Raw genomic sequence first — 19,120 nt, forward strand, 5'->3', positions numbered from 1 at the left:
TGAAAGCTTCGGCGTCTCGCCTCGCCCGTCGCCCCCACTGATGTCCTCATCTTCCCCAACCAAATGATAAGGAGTCTTCTGAAAGGCTCCTTATCATTTAGTTGACGGACGAGCGGAACGCCGGGCTTTTATAATAGAAGAGGCAGGCGCTATTGCGCTGGCACAATACAGTAAAACATTTCAATCTGTGGATCGCGACCCCCAGGGAGCCCAGTTGTCGTTAGAGTTTCAGCGTCAATTTGGGCCAATAACAAATAATCATTAATAACATTTGTTTAAAAAAAAATGGTCCGGGATATGACATCCGTTCGTGGACAGGTGCTGGGTGGATTGTGGCATTGTGGGATCGTGGGAAAGGGGTGGTGGCAGATTGGACAGGATTAATCGTGGCTTCTGATGATGACAAAACGTTTAACCAATCTCAATAAAAGAAAAAAAATTACAATAGGCAATTTCCAGCTGTCTTGCCGAATAGCGCAGGCTTGGCTCACCGCCTTGAAACTATCCATCTCTCCACGCTAAGGTCCGACGGGCCTCTGTTATTTGAAGGTGTCTGTGTAGTCTACCAGAAACCGGCCGTGCCAAGCCGACTGTCTGGACAACCTGCACGATGATGGCACACTACTGGGCTCTCGCGTTGGCCTCAGATGACCACATCACCCTGAATACGTGGTCCAATCTGGAGGGATCTTGCGAAGATAAGCACGGTCGAGGCGAGGCAGTTGCTCGCTTGGGTGACCGCCCAGTCGCGCACCGGATGCTGCTGCTGCTGCAGGCCGTGAGTCTGCGGGGTTGCCGGCAGGTGGTGGTAGAGCGGATAAATTCGCTCCTCTTACTGGATTCACTCAGTGGATTGAATCCACCTGTGAAGTCGTCGTCGGTTTGCCCGGTGCCGAAATCCGTCAATTCGTTTTGAACCCGAGCGTCCGGTTTGATCGCTGCTGACCGCAAACACAATCCTGACACTCGACCTCCGATGCTGTCCCTTGTGTCTTGGACGCTGGCGTTGGTACGCGCCTCGCACGGCAGACACATCTATTGCGAGCTTGCACGACACACGTAGCGTCTCGAGATAACCTCTACTTTTTTGACGCTCGATAACAAAAAAAAACAAAAATAAAAACCCACCACGGTATTGTATCGTGCCATCAGTAATGGGAAACTTAAAGTAGCTTTCCCGGGCGTGGAGCTGGGCCAACCACATTTACACACACCGGACAGACAGCGAGTGTGTGTGAGTGTGAGAGGGACAGAGAGCGAGAGAGACAGAGCGAATGTGTGTGAGAGAGAGAGACAGCGATCCATGCATCCGCCGCTCGTTGTTTGTTGTAGCCCCGTCACTACAATAGGAGGCTCGTTATCTCTCCAAAATCGTGAGAAAGCCAGATATTCTTATTTTCACTTGCTCGAGTGTATCAAATGCTTCTCACGCAATGGCGACGTTACGGCGCTCCCCGTGTTGAATGCCCCCTTGTTGTTGTTGTCGTCGTCGTCGATTGTGGATGCGTTCCTCGCACACCCCCTACCCCCTACCTCCCGTAAATGTTAACGGCGGCTTATCTTATCGCACAAACTGTGGTCGAATGGGACTGAGCTCGTGTCACCGAGGACCGGAGGCTTTTGTTGCTGGCACCCACCCCCCCATCAGCTTTTAACATTCTCGTCCCTGAGCTTATTAGCAACCAAATAGGCATCACCGTTTTGGCAAAGCCAAGTGTGGGAAGTTGTTCGCGAGATGCGGGTTATCAAGATTGACTTAGCAGTGAATGGTTTATATATGTGTGTCAAGGAATTGAAATATTTATGATCGCATTTTAATGTTTTATTTTTATTTACCGCACGGCACCACATTCCATAACGGCGTGGCTAACAGACAAAACATGTAACTGCTTGTTGTTTTTGTCTTTCGCTCACACCCCAAATAGATAAACTCAATTTCGTTTGAGGCATTCATGACAGATGCCGTGATGCTCAGAGCCAGCCTTTAGTTTCCCTCGCTCGGAGAACCCACCGCGCCACTTACTTGCCTGCTGTGTTAATCAATGCTCTGGCACATGCAGTAAAAAAACATTAAGTGTTAGGAGGACAATCACTCTTATTACTGATTACTTTGATTAATGACTGATCTCTTATGGGTTTTAGAAGTAATGGAACAGAATCCTACATTTGGTGTTTTCAAAGTAACATAATCCGACCACAGGGCTTGGTTACTTTTCTTAATCAAATGAACACGTATACGCTTAACCTCAGCATTAATGCCTATGCATGCCTATGCAGGCTTTGTATAATAATCCATATCTCAACTGACTGCTGGGTACCCTTGAATTAACTGAAGATGTTAATAGTCACAGATAATAGGGAGAATTAGCGCACAGCTTTTATTTGCACATTCAGCGTCAGATCCTTGATTTGGAGTATTATTCTTCCTACACTTGTATGTATATATGTTGAACTTCTTTCACACCGTACGTAGCCAACCGTGCTAACCAGGTATGGCCTGAGTCTCCTGACTCTTTTTCAGAAGGGCCCTGTCCAGTTTTCGCAGTACTGTAGTGGGTGATGGAGGATGTTGTGGGTTCGATCCCGACCTTGACACCTGCTGTATATTTGGTTTAGGCAAATCAGTTTCAGAGACAATGCCGTATGTTATCAGAGCATGTTTTGTTTGCATGTTCACCACAAGCACGTGTGGTTAATGCAGACTTAATTCCTTGCAAAGGGTTTCTATTTGCTGTTTGAACAGCTTAACACCTATTCTTAGCTCTTTCGGTAAAGTCACGTTGAAGGGAAACAATAAAATAATAAAATATATATAAAACAATAAAAATTCTCACGACGTTTCGACCATAACACAAACGGTCGTCATCAGGTGTGTCGGTTTGTGTTATGGTCGAAACGTCGTGAGAATTTCTATTGTTTTATATATATTTTATTATTTTATTGTTTCCCTTCAACGTGACTTTACCGAAAGAGCTAAGAATATGAATTACTGCAGTCACGAAAGCTTTAAATCAAAAGCTTAACACCTGTTTTGTTCCCAGAAAGGGTCAAGCCTTTTCTTATTTTGCATACTTTGATACTGCCCAAAAAACGTCCCATGATGTATTTTTGGAGTTTGCGCGTTCTCTCCGTGATCGCGTGGATTTGTCTCTGGGTACTCCGGTTTTTGTCTCCACATTAAGAATCAACATCACGCGTTTCAGAGTTTGTCTGCTATGCATTTCCACGTGATAGACCACTTTGTTGAGCTTGTATTTGTGGCCAGACCGTTTTTAAAAAAAAAAAGAGCTCAGTGGGCCTTACCTGGTAAAATAAAAAAACAAGTTTATTTTTTTTGCTTCATTAATAATCGAACACGCACAGTGGAGAACAGACACAGGTAAATTAAACCATCAATCTGGTAACAAATTAGTAAAGTGGGGCTTGGTAAGGGCACCTCGCGAGCGAGGAACGACAATCGATGGTCGAGACGGAGTCGCAGCCAAGGATTGGAATGCGTCCGATGGGCATCCACCGGGAAGGAGATGCAGCGGTGATATTGGCTCGTGGGCAGGTGCCGGGTGGATTGTTGCATCGCAAGATCTTTCGTCGTGACGGCGGGTTGGGGACGCCTTCACTCAGCAGTGGATTGACCACGGCTAATGATGCTGAGGATCATGAGAGATGGCGACGACTTCTGAGAGATCTTCATCCTGCAGTGGACCATCGAGGATGGCAGTGAAGGATGGTAATGCCTTGGGGAAAGCCTTCATCCAGCAGTGGATTGACCATGGCTGATGATAATAATGATGTGAATCGTAAAGGATGGCAGTGAATTGGGGAGATCTTCATCCAGCAGTGGATTGACCATGGCTGATGATAATGATGATTATGTGAACAGGTAAAGGATGGCAGTCACTTGGGGACATCTTTATCCAGCAGTCGATTGACCATGACTGATGATGATGATGAATGATCAAGACAAGGTGGATGCTGTGGCAGTAAGGTATTTCCATTGATAACTCATTGGCCATGGTTCTACTCCATGGGCTTGCTCCATGCAACAGCACTGCTGTATTCACGTCTTCGTGTTCCCGCAATGGGTTTCTACAAACCTGTGTGTAATGCCAATCTGACAACGACATTCTTTCTCGAATTTGACAACTGCTGCCAACCCTCATGCATGAAAAATGAATAGGCATGACGACCCGGCAGTCCTCACCTCCATTTCTATAGGAACATAGCGCGAAATCATCTTAGCATTCTTTAGAGTGACTCGGAGAAACTGCAGACGGGCGGCAAGGCAGCCAGGCAGTGAGCCAGCGTAAACCACGTTCTGTGGTTCTCTATAATATTTAGATTTTTTTCGCAGATTAATGAACGTGCACGCATGAGGGGGGAAAAGCGGAGCACTCGGGAGAAACCCCACGTGTGCGAGGGGACAACGCTCTATCCCCTACAGACTTTGCCATCCCGTCATCTCCTGGCGAGCCCAGTGTATGGACACCTCCTCGACGCCCATGGGAGGCGAGTTTCACAACATTTGTCTGGCCATCGATTAACCCTCGCTGACCTCCCCAGCGCTGGATCACAGGCCACGTGCAGCGTAGCCACCGCTGCGCGGCTGTGACGAGAACCTCCCCATGCCCCGTCAGTCTTAAAGTATAAACTAAATGTATTTTTTTTTTACCAAGTAAGGTCCCATTGTGCTACTATATACCTATTTTGCAGAAGCGACCTGACTATCACAAATTATAGCTCAGCGAAACGGCTTATCATCATGTGGAAATTTCGATTTAAAGCTTTCGTGACTGCAAGGATTCATCTTCTTTGGTTCTTTCGGTAAAGTCACGTAGAATGAGAATAAAATAATACATTGATAAAATAAAATAACACAATAATATTCTCACGACGTTTCGGCCACAACACAAGCGGCCTTCATCAGGTGAAGGGACGAGACTGTCTGGTAGGACAGCGCTGTCCTACCAGACAGTCTCGTCCCTTCACCTGACAGCGCTGTCCTACCAGACAGTCTCGTCCCTTCACCTGATGAAGGCCGCTTGTGTTGTGGCCGAAACGTCGTGAGAATATTATTGTGTTATTTTATTTTATCAATTTATTATTTTATTCTCATTCTACGTGACTTTACCGAAAGAATCAAAGAAGATCATGTGGAAATTTATAGCAGCCAAATTGTCTAAAGTTTAAACCGGCGGTTCTTAACCTGGGGTGCACGCACCCCCTGGGGGTGTGAGTTCCCCTTTCTGGGGGTGCGAGAAATGCCAGATTTGTTTTAAAGGTAAATAATAAGAACACAAATTAAACACGGGCACGTAAGCACAACTTCTTTGTTTCATCAAACCTCTATGTATTTATTATTAACATTGTACACGTTTTCACGATTGAGAACCAAAGGTGTGCAAGGCTGCAGTCAAGTCTAAGAAACACTTCTCTAAATGCATCTTTCTAAATGTGGACCACGGTGAGAGAGAGAGACACGCAAACTCCAAATATAGAACAGGCGTTAGGGTCGGGAGTGAACCCATGGCCTCCTGCATACCGGGCGAGGTAGTTGACATCTCATCGCGATGGCGTCTTGGGGGTTGCTTGACCATGAATCTGTGTGTTTTGGTGATGGATGATAGAACCGGGTACTGGGCGAGGCAGTGCTGGTTCAGGTCCCACTCGCAACTTACGTTAGCCGTGACTGGGAATCGAACGCAGGCCACTAGGCTCACTGTGCAGTGCCCTATGCACTCCCCCCACTCCATGAAAAATACAGTTCTGTTGCCAACCCACTGCTGTATGAGGGCCTTCCCACTCAGTACAGTATCGTGAACAATATTTTAAGGCGGGTAGCTTAGACGTGGCAGCACACAAGTACGGTACAGCGATGGCTTTTGCTGATCTCTCCTGATATTCCACATAGCCCAGATAAGCAGTCTCAGAGCATACACGTATTGTTTATGGATAGATAGTGGTCAATGCATTCTCATTTGGGCACATTTTGAATCAATCCAATTACAGTAGTTGAGTGCACGAATATTATTAACATTAATGAGAATTTCAAAAACAAAACCTATTTTGCAAATACCATTCGTAGAATTATTCGTGTATAATAATGTACTATCAGGCCGTACCATGTTTTAACTCGGCCGAGTTTAATCAGCAAGGGGCTCAGCTCGCTAAACCAGTGCCACTGGCGGGTAGGCTAATGCAATGTCTAAATTGGCACCGGAATCATCATAAGTCCGATTCATAACGTGGCGCAAAAAATCCATGAGGCGGCGCCTCACAAACTCGAGTCGGAGGCGCGGGACAAAAGCCTGAGTGTCACACTCGAGTGAGTGTCACACGAGATGTGTGTACGTATCTCGAGTGAGTGTCACACGAGATGTGTGTACGTATCTCGAGTGAGTGTCACTCGAGATGTGTGTACGTATCTCGAGTGACACTCGAGTGAGTGTCACACGAGCTGTGTGTACGTATCTCGAGTGACACTCGAGTGAGTGTCACACGAGATGTGTGTACGTATCTCGAGTGAGTGTCACACGAGATGTGTGTACGTATCTTGAGTGATACTCGAGTGAGTGTCACACGAGATGTGTGTACGTATCTCGAGTGACACTCGAGTGAGTGTCACACGAGGTGTGTGTACGTATCTCGAGTGAGTGTCACACGAGATGTGTGTACGTATCTCGAGTGACACTCGAGTGAGTGTCACTCGAGATGTGTGTACGTATCTCGAGTGACACTCGAGTGAGTGTCACACGAGATGTGTGGACGTATCTCCAGTGACACTCGAGTGAGTGTCACACGAGATGTGTGTATGTATCTCCAGTGAGTGTCACACGAGATGTGTGTATGTATCTCCAGTGAGTGTCACACGAGATGTGTGTATGTATCTCGAGTGACATTCGAGTGAGTATCACACGAGATGTGTGTATGTATCTCGAGTGACACTCGAGTGAGTGTCACACGAGATGTGTGTATGTATCTCGAGTGACACTCGAGGGAGTGTCACACGAGATGTGTGTATGTATCTCCAGTGACACTCGAGGGAGTGTCCCACGAGATGTGTGTATGTATCTCCAGTGACACTCGAGTGAGTGTCACACGAGATGTGTGTACGTATCTCCAGCTACCTCTCTGCAAGGCCGAACGTGGATCACTCATTTGGTAAATCCCGCAGGGGCTTTGCAGACGCCAGTTGTGCTCTCAATATTAATTTGAACAACAACGATTAACAATGATTTGGCGCGTGCAGCATGGAACGAGTTAATTTGAACGGGAGGAGTAATTTGGTAAATGTGTAAAAACAACTGTCGTCTGCGCTCATTTAATAGAGGAAGAATGTCAAAACTACGCGAACTCCGAAAGCCCTCTCGTGACTAACACACCTCATCATTGGCATTTAGCTCATGGAAATATTGCCATCAAGCTCAACTATGGAATATAATCGCGAACCGTATAGTCTACGCTGATTATAAGGTAATTATTGTACGATAATTGAGTGCCGCTGTGTTTCGACATTTTGTGAATCCAAATTGACATATTCAACTCAAAGGGTCCGTTGCTAAATATTTTAAAGAGTAGGACGAAAATACTCTTTGGACTGGAGGGGCTCTAGAGCTTCCTCTCGTGGAGGTCCTTGCGCCAACAGCGACGCGAGAAAGCAGTTGCGGGGCTGCACCTTTACCCTGTGCAAAGTGTGTCATAACCGTCATGCATTGCGATATATTTCATTTCTAGATTTGAAGCTTTCGTGACTGCAAGCATCCATACTCTTTGGTTCTATTCGGTAAAGTGACGTAGGTAAAAAATAAAATTACAAAAAATAAAATAACAAAATTTGTGTTATTTTATTTTTTACCTACGTGACTTTACCGAATAGAACCAAAGAGTATGGATATATTTCATATTCACCACATGGAATGTGAGATTACATAAGGTGGGACTAGGCTTTTGTGGCTCAGTGGTAGAGCAGGTGAAGAAAGGTTTGCGAATTCAAATCCTGACTGGGGGCTTGACTCAGCCCATCAACCTCTGTGGGGGTCAATACAATTTAGGAGGTGGGGGTGTCACCAACAGTGATCGTCCTATGGATTGCTTTCGAACCCCATCACGGGAATGTGGAATTTCCACCACCGGCACTGCAGGAGATGAGCACTGCCTCAATGCTCATTGTGAGCATCAAATTCACTCTAACTTTTAATCATGGCTTTGAATGCAAAATATCATGGCCCCTTCATTTGCATTTATAAAATACGATCGTGCCGACACAGAGGCAGCCGGGCACGGACACCCTCCGCCCCGTGACGTCAAACAAACACGCGCCGCATGTCATGACAAACCCACCCCCCCCCCCCCACACAAGTACTGCACCTAGACTAAATACGACACTCATCGTTGTTTATATATATTCTTTTATTTTCATTTCTCAGCCGTGATAGCAGGCGGTTTAAAGGTTGCTGTAAACACAACAGCCACTGTTATTGTTCAGTGGGATGCACGGCAGACAAAATATCCCCATATGGATGGAAGCTAAACAAATGGGCTGTGGCAGGTTGCTAGGATTATCTGCAGTTCAGCACAGTAACAGTTCAAGTTATATATATATAAAAAGAGAGCATTGAGGCATTGGGTGCTCATTTTCTGTTCACAGTCCTGCAGAGCCAGTGGTGGAAATTCCCTATTGCCATGGCGGGAGGGAGTCTCTCCACAGGACAAGCAAGGGTTGACAAAGTGGTCTTCATTTTTATTGACCCCAGAGGGTTCGATGGGCCAAGTCAACCTGAAACCAGGATTTGAACTCACGACCGTTTCCAATTATAAGCCGCTCACTCGACCATTGAGCTGCCCTTGCCCGGGTCACAGTACGAATGATCACGCCGTTATCAGCGTTGTCTGTGCTTGCCAGTGTTGCGAGCAGGAACCATCCAATGTAGTTGCGTGTGATGACTGTTTACTACATGTAGCGATTGCTTCTACAACACCGGTTATTCAGTACGGTCGTGTGTGTGTGTACATGTACTTACTGTGTACGATTTTAGGCGTACAATGAGTGCAGTAAAATCAACCAAAGTTTTATATATTTATTCATGTATTTATTTTAACTAGGCACCGAAGTGTACAATGTCTGATGTGCCCTTGCAGTCTAGATACACACAGTGGGTGCTGCGGTGGTGAGATGTTAACTACCTCGCCTGGTATATAGGAGGTTGTGGGTTTGATCCCGACCCGGACACCTTTATATTTGGGGTTCGCGTGTCTCTCTCCCTGTGGTCACGTGGATTTTTCTCAGATTCCTCCGGGGGTTTCCCCTCCACATTTAGACACCATCATCACGCGTTCAGAGTATTTGGCTGCGATAAAGTTGCACTTGATAAGCCAACTTCGTTGAGCTATCATTTGTAGCCAAGTCGCTTCTGAAAAAGAGCTACACAGCTCGGTGGCCCTTACTCGGTAAAATAAAAAAAAAATAGTTTAGTACAACGTGTGATGTGCCCTTGCAGTCTTGATGCACACAGTTATGTAGGGACATAAAGCAAAACTTATGGTTGGTTCATATTTTTCACATTTGAAATGTAGGTTTAATGCAGTGGTGCACGATGAAGAGCCTGACTTCATGAACTAAATTTTGATTTAAAGCTTTCGTGACTGCAATGATTCATCTTCTTTGGTTCTTTCGGTAAAGTCACGTAGAATGAGAATAAAATAATAAATTGATAAAATAAAATAACACAATAAAATTCTCACGACGTTTCGGCCACAACACAAGCGGCCTTCATCAGGTGAAGGGACGAGACTTTCTGGTAGGACAGCGCTGGAGTGTCACAGGATGGAACTGCGTAGGGTTTTTTCCAGTTGCTGTGGGCAACTCTTGGATGGATTTTCTTGGTTGCACCGTGGGGGTTTTTCAGCGCCATTTGCAGCGTTTTGCTCATGGACATTGGCGAAGGCGAATGATAGACAAGTTGAAGGGTGTGCAAAGAGGGCGTGGAGAGATGCATCCTGGGGATTACACTGAGAGAAAGAGAGGGAAACACAGATGATCAGACGGAGAACAAATGTTTAATTCGACACATCAAATGGACAGTTAAGGAAAGTAAGTCAGCGTGGGCAGGACACGTTACGATGAATGGAGGATGACCAATGGGCGAGACTGGTGACTGAACGGCAGTCAAATGGGTGAGTAGATGCCCGAGAGGACGACCGCGCACGCACCAGAACACCTTTCGTTTCCACAACAAAATAGACACCAGGTGATTTTCCTTCTTTAGTTTAAACAAAATGTCCCAGCAGCTAAACAGTTATTTTATTATTCTGTAAACACGTGGACTGTTCGGCACAAACCTCACAACCACAGGCCTTGTCTTGAGATATCTACGATCCAAAACCTTGCATCTCATAGAATGTTTGCTGCAGGTGCCTTCTTAAAAATACCCCCATTAAGCCCATAAGGAGATGCCCACATTACGCTGACCAGCATTTAGATCAAGTTTCAGTGTTTTCCCATTTCCTTTTATTCAGGCTAGATAACCTGACAGTGGAAATGGGCCGTGGGGTAAAATTGTCACCTTTTGAACCCCCGTCAACTTTCCGACCCTTTCGCATAGTCCAATGGCAACATCCCAAAATGTGCGTGCTATCTTTAAACCTGGCAAGCAGCTGTGTTCGGGATGGTTGGACGTTGACCTCGGAGTCATTAAAAAAAATCCGTATGAATTCGGATCACCATTTACATCCCAGGAGGTGCGGTATTGGAGTTGCGTCATGACTTGGGGAAAAGATCGATTTTGGGAATTTTTGCGTTACCCCCGCCAGTAGCCACGACAGGCTGATAACCTTCACCGAAATGTCAAACGTACAAATTGATTCTCTGTCAAATAGTCACTGTACACCGCGACAATTCATAGCATCGCTGGGGTTGGGGGTGATTCCTTCTGCCGGCCTTGTGCAGTGTCCAGCACATGTTTCATTCGTATTATCTGGAATGCGGTACAGCAGGATTCCAATCATCCGCGTTGATACGGGCGGGGGGGGGGGCGCGGGGAACCGTATTGCAGATCCCGTAATACGCAGGAGCACCGGGGACGTTCGTTCTATAATCCCCGGAAGATGTTTTCTCCGAAGCGGTTGTCCTATGGATTAGGTGAGGAATTTATCACGCAATTCCGGTATTCTGTGAAAACATTTGTCGATTGTGAGGCTATGAGGTTTTTTTTTTCCCTAAGAGCGAAATGGTGTGCATCTCTACCTCATGGGCCTATGTCAAAGGCCTCTTTAGACTTGATACCAAACAAATAATAACGCAAAAATCCTTCTCTACTAATTAACAAAGGACGTCGTGCGCAGCTCGCCTGTGCGATTTAAACCCCGCTCCTACGTATCGCGGATTTCGGTGCCACGAAGCGTTTTCGATGCACCGCGGATTACCGGAGGAGTCGTGAACCGCCAATTTTTCACGATCAACGGGGATTTGTGGATTGTTGGATTGCACGTTATTGCATTTCTTCCGTACAGCAATGTATGGCGTGATGTGTGTTGCTGTGCTTCATTTGTGTGCGTGTGTTTTACTATCAACAATATTTGTTTTTTTGTGATCACATACGTTTGAAAAAAAAATGAAAAATCGAGCATATATGACAAAACAACGTATGCTTAACGGCATATATCATATGCAATGCTGAAGCGCCCCAAATGCATTGCCAAAATCAACAAGATGTATCTGACAAATGCTACAAATCAACCAAATATTCTGGTAAATATCGCAAAAATATGAATTCATCATCTGGTCGATGATTCCCTGTCTCTTTAATTGACACGTCGTGTGGAAGGGCTATCGTCCAGTTTAAATAGAGTTTTTACACTATCGCTCAATTCAGCAAAACCGCTATAAATATATAGATGTATTTGTATCGCATGTTTGAAGCATAATTGCTTTGTGTTCCAACATACATTTCACTTGCGGTGTTAATGAACACAAACTGGTGGTTGGAAAATGAATGAATGCCGCTGTTCATTGTGAATACGTAAAGATCAAAAAATAAAGGCATACATAGCAAACGAAAGGGAACAGTATGTACCTTGATTTGAGTCTTCCAGTCTGCAGCAGTGGCTGATAGCAGCAGCAGACGCTATCTCAAAGGGCCTGCGATGCCTATCACTGGCTCCCTTCAAGGGCCAGGAATGTAACTCATCACTTGCTGCCAACCTTCTACCCGTCAAAAACTCATGCCAGTCCCTGGCTGTGCCTGCAACGACTTGGACATCTTTGGTTGGCTGTGTAGACTGTTGGGGATAGTCGCTGGTCCTAGCCCTCGGGGTTCGGAAACCAAAATAAAAAAATGAAAAAGCCATTTTTTTTTCTCGAATTCGGTAAAAAAAAAACTATTTCAAGAGTCGTCAGTGCGTGTGTACGACGTCACAAAGCGGTCCTTAAGAAGGGCCACCGCATGCGGATCCTGAGGCGCAGGTTGCCCACTGCCCTGTGCTAGCCACTCGCCGATAACGTGCCAGGAAGTTTGTCCGCTTAGATAACCGACGCTTCTTTTGAAGTAAAATTTTTTCTTGAGCGGAGAAAGCGTCGTTTGGGCATCTTTGGGAGGAAAATTCCTGTTTTGGGGTGGAGCGGCGGCGCAGTGGTTCACTCGCTGAGCTCTGAGTTTGTGTCTTCTAGGCGGCCCCCTTTGACCAACCCACATTGCCAGGCGTGGTGAAGTATGGTCTTTTCCCGCACCTCCAATTTGCACGGTTTGGCTACGTGCTACTTACATACATCCAACAGACATACGTACATACAACATACGTACATACACGTAACCTTCGCAACAGATATGGCAGGGGGAGGCCTTCATCCATCACTGGACCGGCAAGGGGCTTTACGTGATCGAACTTTGCGTGTGTTTTTTCGTTCGTTTCTCGTTCGTTTCTCAGTCCGCTCGTCCCAGCGTGAAGGTCGCGGCAGCAGCATGTTGAGTAGGGCGGTCCAGACCTCTCTTTCCCTGGCCACGGACTCTAGCTCTACATTACTATACATTACTACGATAAATGATACACTACACTACTATACACAGATTCTAGCTCTTCCTGGGGGAATTCCCAGGCGTTCCCAGGCCAGCCGAGCAACATAGTTCCACCAGCGTGTCCTGGGCCGTCCCTGGGGGTCTTCGCCCAGTGGGACTTTCCCGGTAGAGATCCAGGGGGAGTCTACCGGGGGCCATTCTTACCGGGTGCCCAAACCACCTCAACTGGCTCCTCTCGATCCGGAGAAGCAGCGGCTCGACTCTGAGGCTTTCCCGGATAACCGAGCTCGCTCACCCGATCACGGAGAGTGAACCCGGCAACCCTACGGAAAAACCCCATTTCGGCCCCTCGTACCCGCGATCTCATCCTTTCATTACCCAAAGCTCATGACAATACGCGAGAGTGAGAATGTAGATCGACCTGTAAACCCAAGAGCTTTCTTTGTACCCGGACATCGTTCTGCGTGTGCAGATTGTGTAACGCGGAGGGGCGGTAATGCAAGTGCTGCCCCGGTTGCTGGTGTTGATGCGCCCCAACAGATGCCCCTTTTAAGTCGAGTCAACCTGAGAGTGGCCAAGCAAAGGGTTCGGATACCAATTGAACAATGTGCACTGTCCGGGAATTGAACTTGGGTCACCGGGGCTATGAACGCCGGCTCTTACCGCTGCTCCCGCAACACCGGGCGCAATCGCGCGCGTGTGCGCGAAGGTGAATGGGAAACATTGGGATACTCGTGTAAACCAGGGGCCAGCTGAGTCGCCAACAATTGTGGATTCCACTGATTATTGCAATTCAGGCTCACGATGTCGTTGAACGGCCGACTGTTGTGTTTTTGCACTGCGGTGAATGTTAGCGCCTCGAGAGATTGCACGGGTGGCCCCGAACCCAATACATTACATACAAGCTGGCCAACACTGATCGATACACACGCAATTCCCCGTGTGTATCGTGAGCCTAAGCGTCCATATAAATCGATCAATCGATCAATCAATGTATCGTTACACCTCGCCGGGGCTTATTAAACTCAACTGGGCCTATCCGCGTCAATAACCTGGAAAAGTATTGCCGATCCCGGCACACCGCATCCAGTATAGCTCCCGCCTATGGCTGTGGCTATGGCTTGTCACATGCCATTTCCTCCAGTCTACGCCCCCAGTAATACATACATAAGTAAACACATACGTGCGAGCGTGAGTGAGCACGTATTAAACAAACAGGGGGGGGGGGGGGCGACGGTTGTGTATAATGGTCGTTTGTAGCCATTCCTGCCCTCACAGTTGCTCGCCGCCAAAACCACGAGCAGCAAGTCAGCCAAGTGGTTGGTCGGCACCGGCAAAGCGGAGAGAGCACCACGGGCGAGTGGCGCGCGCTGTCATGCCAGCAACAACAAGCGGTTGCTAACGACACCCCAGACGAGTTGAACTTGGGGGGGGGAATTCGTTCCTCTCCGTGCGGTGACACTCATCTAATCTGTGGCCGTGTGGCCCATGGCCTCCATTATCGGTGGCCCCGAACAATTCAATGGATGAAATAACCTGTAATCTGCGGATGGATTGATGCCATAGCTGGTGACCCAGAAGCGCTCTTATTCGTCGTAGTTGCGATGTTTACCTTGGGGTTAGAGGTGCCACTGGGAATCGGGCGCCATTTAATGGTGCTGAGAGTGTGCCTCCACATTTGTCCACCGCTTGCTCTGTATAGCAATTTTACAATCTGGGAAAATTGGGATTTAGGGATCTGGTGAATTGCACTTTGTCAGGTGGGGGGGGGGCGGCGCCTGGTAGGGGGGGCGCCTGGTAGGGTGGACGCCTGGTGGGGGGGGGGGCGCCGGGGGGCGCCTGGTAGGGGGGGGCCTGGTAAGGGGGGCACCTGGTAGGGGGGGCACCAATTCGATACTAGCACAGCACACCGGTGTGTTGGAGAGTAACCCCACAACATTGACAATTCGAGTACGACGTTTCGCCAGTTATTAGACCTGAAACCGGAGGATGTCTCCGCAACTCTGGCTGTCGCCTGATGATGCTTGTTGTAATTATTGGCGAAACTGTGAATGTTGTGGGTTTGCTCTCCAACACACAACCGGTGTGCTGTATGAGTAACGAATTGGCACGTTCTGTTTACGTGACCAACCTTACTAATATGCCGTGTCGGGTGGTGGCAGAATTAACGACACATTCATATTCACGCGATATAACCCCAAAAACTTAATGATGGATCATTTTGGTCGCGAAAGCCTACTATAGTAGGTGTTGCACTGAATCTGGCGATTAGCTCATTTCACTCGCAACTCTCGCAGTGAGCGATATGGAATTTGTGCGGAGCGCCTTTACAACCGTGTATGCAGCATCTCAGAGACGTTAATCAGTAACAATAATACTTGGATTATTATATAGCGTCATTCGTACTATGAGGACCAAATCCCATATGCGGCGACTACGAAGCCAATTAAATCCCTACTAGCAAGCTACATTTAAAAGAATTGAATCGAGAAATAAAGTGTTGGCACCAAAAACAAAAGACGCAAAGAACAAAAAAGTTATCGCAGTCGAGAAATGAGTCGATGATGAACTTAATATTCTGTGGCGACCACTGGCGGAGCTAGTGGGGGGGGGGGGGGGGGAGTGACACGTGCCCCAATGATCCGATCGAAATCCCTCATTTTCATCGAATCATTGGGGTTTATCAGTAATAAATCGGCATTTTGCGACCCCCACTGCCACTGTGTAGCATATTATTATGTGCCAGGGACTCTATGAGATGATAGGACAATAGTCTGAGTCCATTATTGGCAATAAGTAACGGCAAAGCAGTTATAAGTGACTCACAGAATTGTGCGCAATTGCGTATACAGAGTCCACGACTTCCCTGAAGGCATCGACACCTTCAGCGAGCGCGATGGCGATCACACAACGCGGTTCGAATTCGACTCTCGATCGATGACTGAGCCATCGCCGCACACGCGTCGAGTAACAAGCAAGGGACAAGTCCTTACTTACTAACAACTCCTTGCTTACTAACAACTCCTTGCTTACTAACAACTCCTTACTCACTAACAACTCCTTACTCACTAACAACTCCTTACTTACTAACAACTCCTTACTTACTAACAACTCCTTACTAACAACTCCTTACTCACTAACAACTCCTTGCTCACTAACAACTCCTTACTAACAACTCATTACTTACTAACAACTCCTTACTCACTAACAACTCCTTACTCACTAACAACTCCTTACTAACAACTCCTTACTTACTAACAACTCCTTACTCACTAACAACTCCTTACTAACAACTCCTTACTTACTAACACCTCATTACTTACTAACAACTCCTTACTCACTAACAACTCCTTACTAACAACTCCTTACTTACTAGCAACTCCTTACTTACTAGCAACTCCTTACTTACTAACAACTCCTTATTCACTAACAACTCCTTACTAACACCTCCTTACTTACTAACAACTCCTTACTCACTAACAACTCCTTACTAACAAGTCCTTACTTACTAACACCCCCTACTTACTAATAACTCCTTACTTACTAACAACTCCTTACTAACAACTCCTTGCTTACTAACAACTCCTTGCTTACCAACAACTCCTTACTAACAACTCCTTACTCACTAACAACTCCTTACTTACTAACAACTCCTTACTTACTAACAACTCCTTACTTACTAACAAGTTCTTACTAACTAACAACTCCTTACTCACTAACAAGTCCTTACTTACTAACAACTCCTTACTTACTAACAACTTCTTACTAACTAACAAGTCCTTACTCACTAACAACTCCTTACTTACTAACAACTCCTTACTTGCTAACAACTCCTTACTTACTGACAAGTCCTTACTTACTAACAACACACTTACTAACAACTCCTTACTTACTAACAACTCCTTACTCACTAACAACTCCTTACTTACTAACAACTCTTTACTAACAACTCCTTACTAACAACTCCTTACTTACTAACAACTCCTTACTCACTAACAACGCCTTACTAACAACTCCTTACTAACAACTCCTTACTTACTAACAACTCCTTACTTACTAACAAATCCTTACTTACTAACAACTCCTTACTTACTAACAATTCCTTACTAACAACTCCTTACTAACAACTCCTTACTTACTAACAACTCCTTGCTCACTAACAACGCCTTACTAACAACTCCTTACTAACAACTCCTTACTTACTAACAACTCCTTACTTACTAACAACTCCTCTATAATTTTTCATTGCTCGAGGGGTTGCCCATCCCCCCCCCCCCCCCACCTAAAAATCCTGGCTCCGCCAATGGTGGCGACGTTCATCTGATCAGGCGGTACCGTTGGTTGAACGGATGCCTGACAAGCAGAGGGTTCTCAGTTCAAATCCTAGTTCTGAGTTCATAGTCCATCGATGTATTTGTTTGTCTTCTTCTTCTTCCACGTGCTTGTCCCACTCATGTGGGGTGTTCCGCTGTCCTTGCCAACCTTCTCCACGCTGTGCTGTCCTGCACCATCTCTCGTTCCACTCCTCGGGCCACCGTGTCCGATCGCACCGCATCGCCCCCCCCTCCACCTCTTCTTCTGCCTTCCTCTTGATCTCTTTCCTTCCACTTGCATCACCAGCACCTTCTGACCCACATTATTTTCCCGTTGTCTCTGCACATGAACAGAACCACACCAGTCTTTTTTATTATTATTACACGCTTTTTATTAACTCACTGTGTCTGTTGTATGCTCAAATCTTGTTACTCAGTTTTTACCCACTTCCCAATGTGGTATCGACTGCAAACTTGGTATACTGATGTCATACTGATGACAATACTATATTCTATCATTAAAAATGTTAAATATATTTTTAAACAATCTTTTTTATATGTTATGTTTCGGCTTGGGTTGAATTGTCCACGGTCCCTTACGTTATGGCAAACTTCGGGGCCACTTCCTGGAGTCGTGGAGTTCTTCCATTACTAGTACGGTACATTTAATATAAGCGTGTTTTTAAAAAAGTTATTTTAAATATTACTTTTTTCTCTCATCTTCTCTGTGATGTCTTCCACTTTGAGTTTTCCTCTCACTTCTTCATTTCTCACCCTGTCCTTGTATTTGTTTATACTTTTATTTATTTTTTACATTCTGTAAGGTGGTAACAAAAACATTTGAGCAACATTTAACAGAGTCTATATATATGTTTTTCAGTAGCAATTTACCAGTGGTTCTTCTTAACCTGGGGAGGATGCACCCCCTGTGGGTGTGAGATGTCCTTTCTGGGGGTGCGAGACATGGGCAGATTTTTTTTTAAGCTAAATCATCGAAAGACAAATTATGCACGGGCACGTGGGTACAACTTCTATATTCTTGGTTCTTTCGTTAAAGTCACCACGTACAGTGAGGGAAACAAGCATTTGATCCCCTGCTGATTTTGTACGTTTGCCCACTGACGAAGAAAGGATCAGTTTATAATTTTAATGGTAGGTTTATTTGAACAGTGCGAGACGGAATAACAACAACAAAAATCCAGATAGACGCATGTCAAAATGTTATACATTTATTTGCAATTTAATGAGGGAAACAAGTATTTGACCCACTCTCAATCAGAAAGATTTCTGGCTCCCAGGTGTCTTTTATACAGGTAACGAGCTGAGCTTAGGAGCACACTCTTAAAGGGAGTGATCCTAATCTCAGCATGGTACCTGTATAAAAGACACCTGTCCACAGAAGCAATCAATCAATCAGATTCCAAACTCTCCACCATGGCCAAGACCAAAGAGCTCTCCAAGGATGTCAGGGACAAGATTGTAGACCTACACAAGGCTGGAATGGGCTACAAGACCATTGCCAAGCAGCTTGGTGAGAAGATGACAACAGTTGGTGCGATTATTCGCAAATGGAAAAAACACAAAATAACTGTCAATCTCCCTCGGCCTGGGGCTCCATGCAAGATCTCACCTCGTGGAGTTGCAATGATCATGATAACGGTGAGGAATCATCCCAGAACTAAACGGGAGGATCTTCTCAATGATCTCAAGGCAGCTGGGACCATAGTCACCAAGAAAACAATTGGTAACACACTACGCCGTGAAGGACTGAAATCCTGCAGCACCCGCAAGGTCCCCCTG

Source organism: Petromyzon marinus, chromosome 37, assembly GCF_048934315.1.
Source record: "Petromyzon marinus isolate PM22_M1 ecotype Great Lakes invasive population chromosome 37, UKy_Petmar_22M1.pri1.0, whole genome shotgun sequence".
Lineage (NCBI taxonomy): Eukaryota > Metazoa > Chordata > Hyperoartia > Petromyzontiformes > Petromyzontidae > Petromyzon > Petromyzon marinus.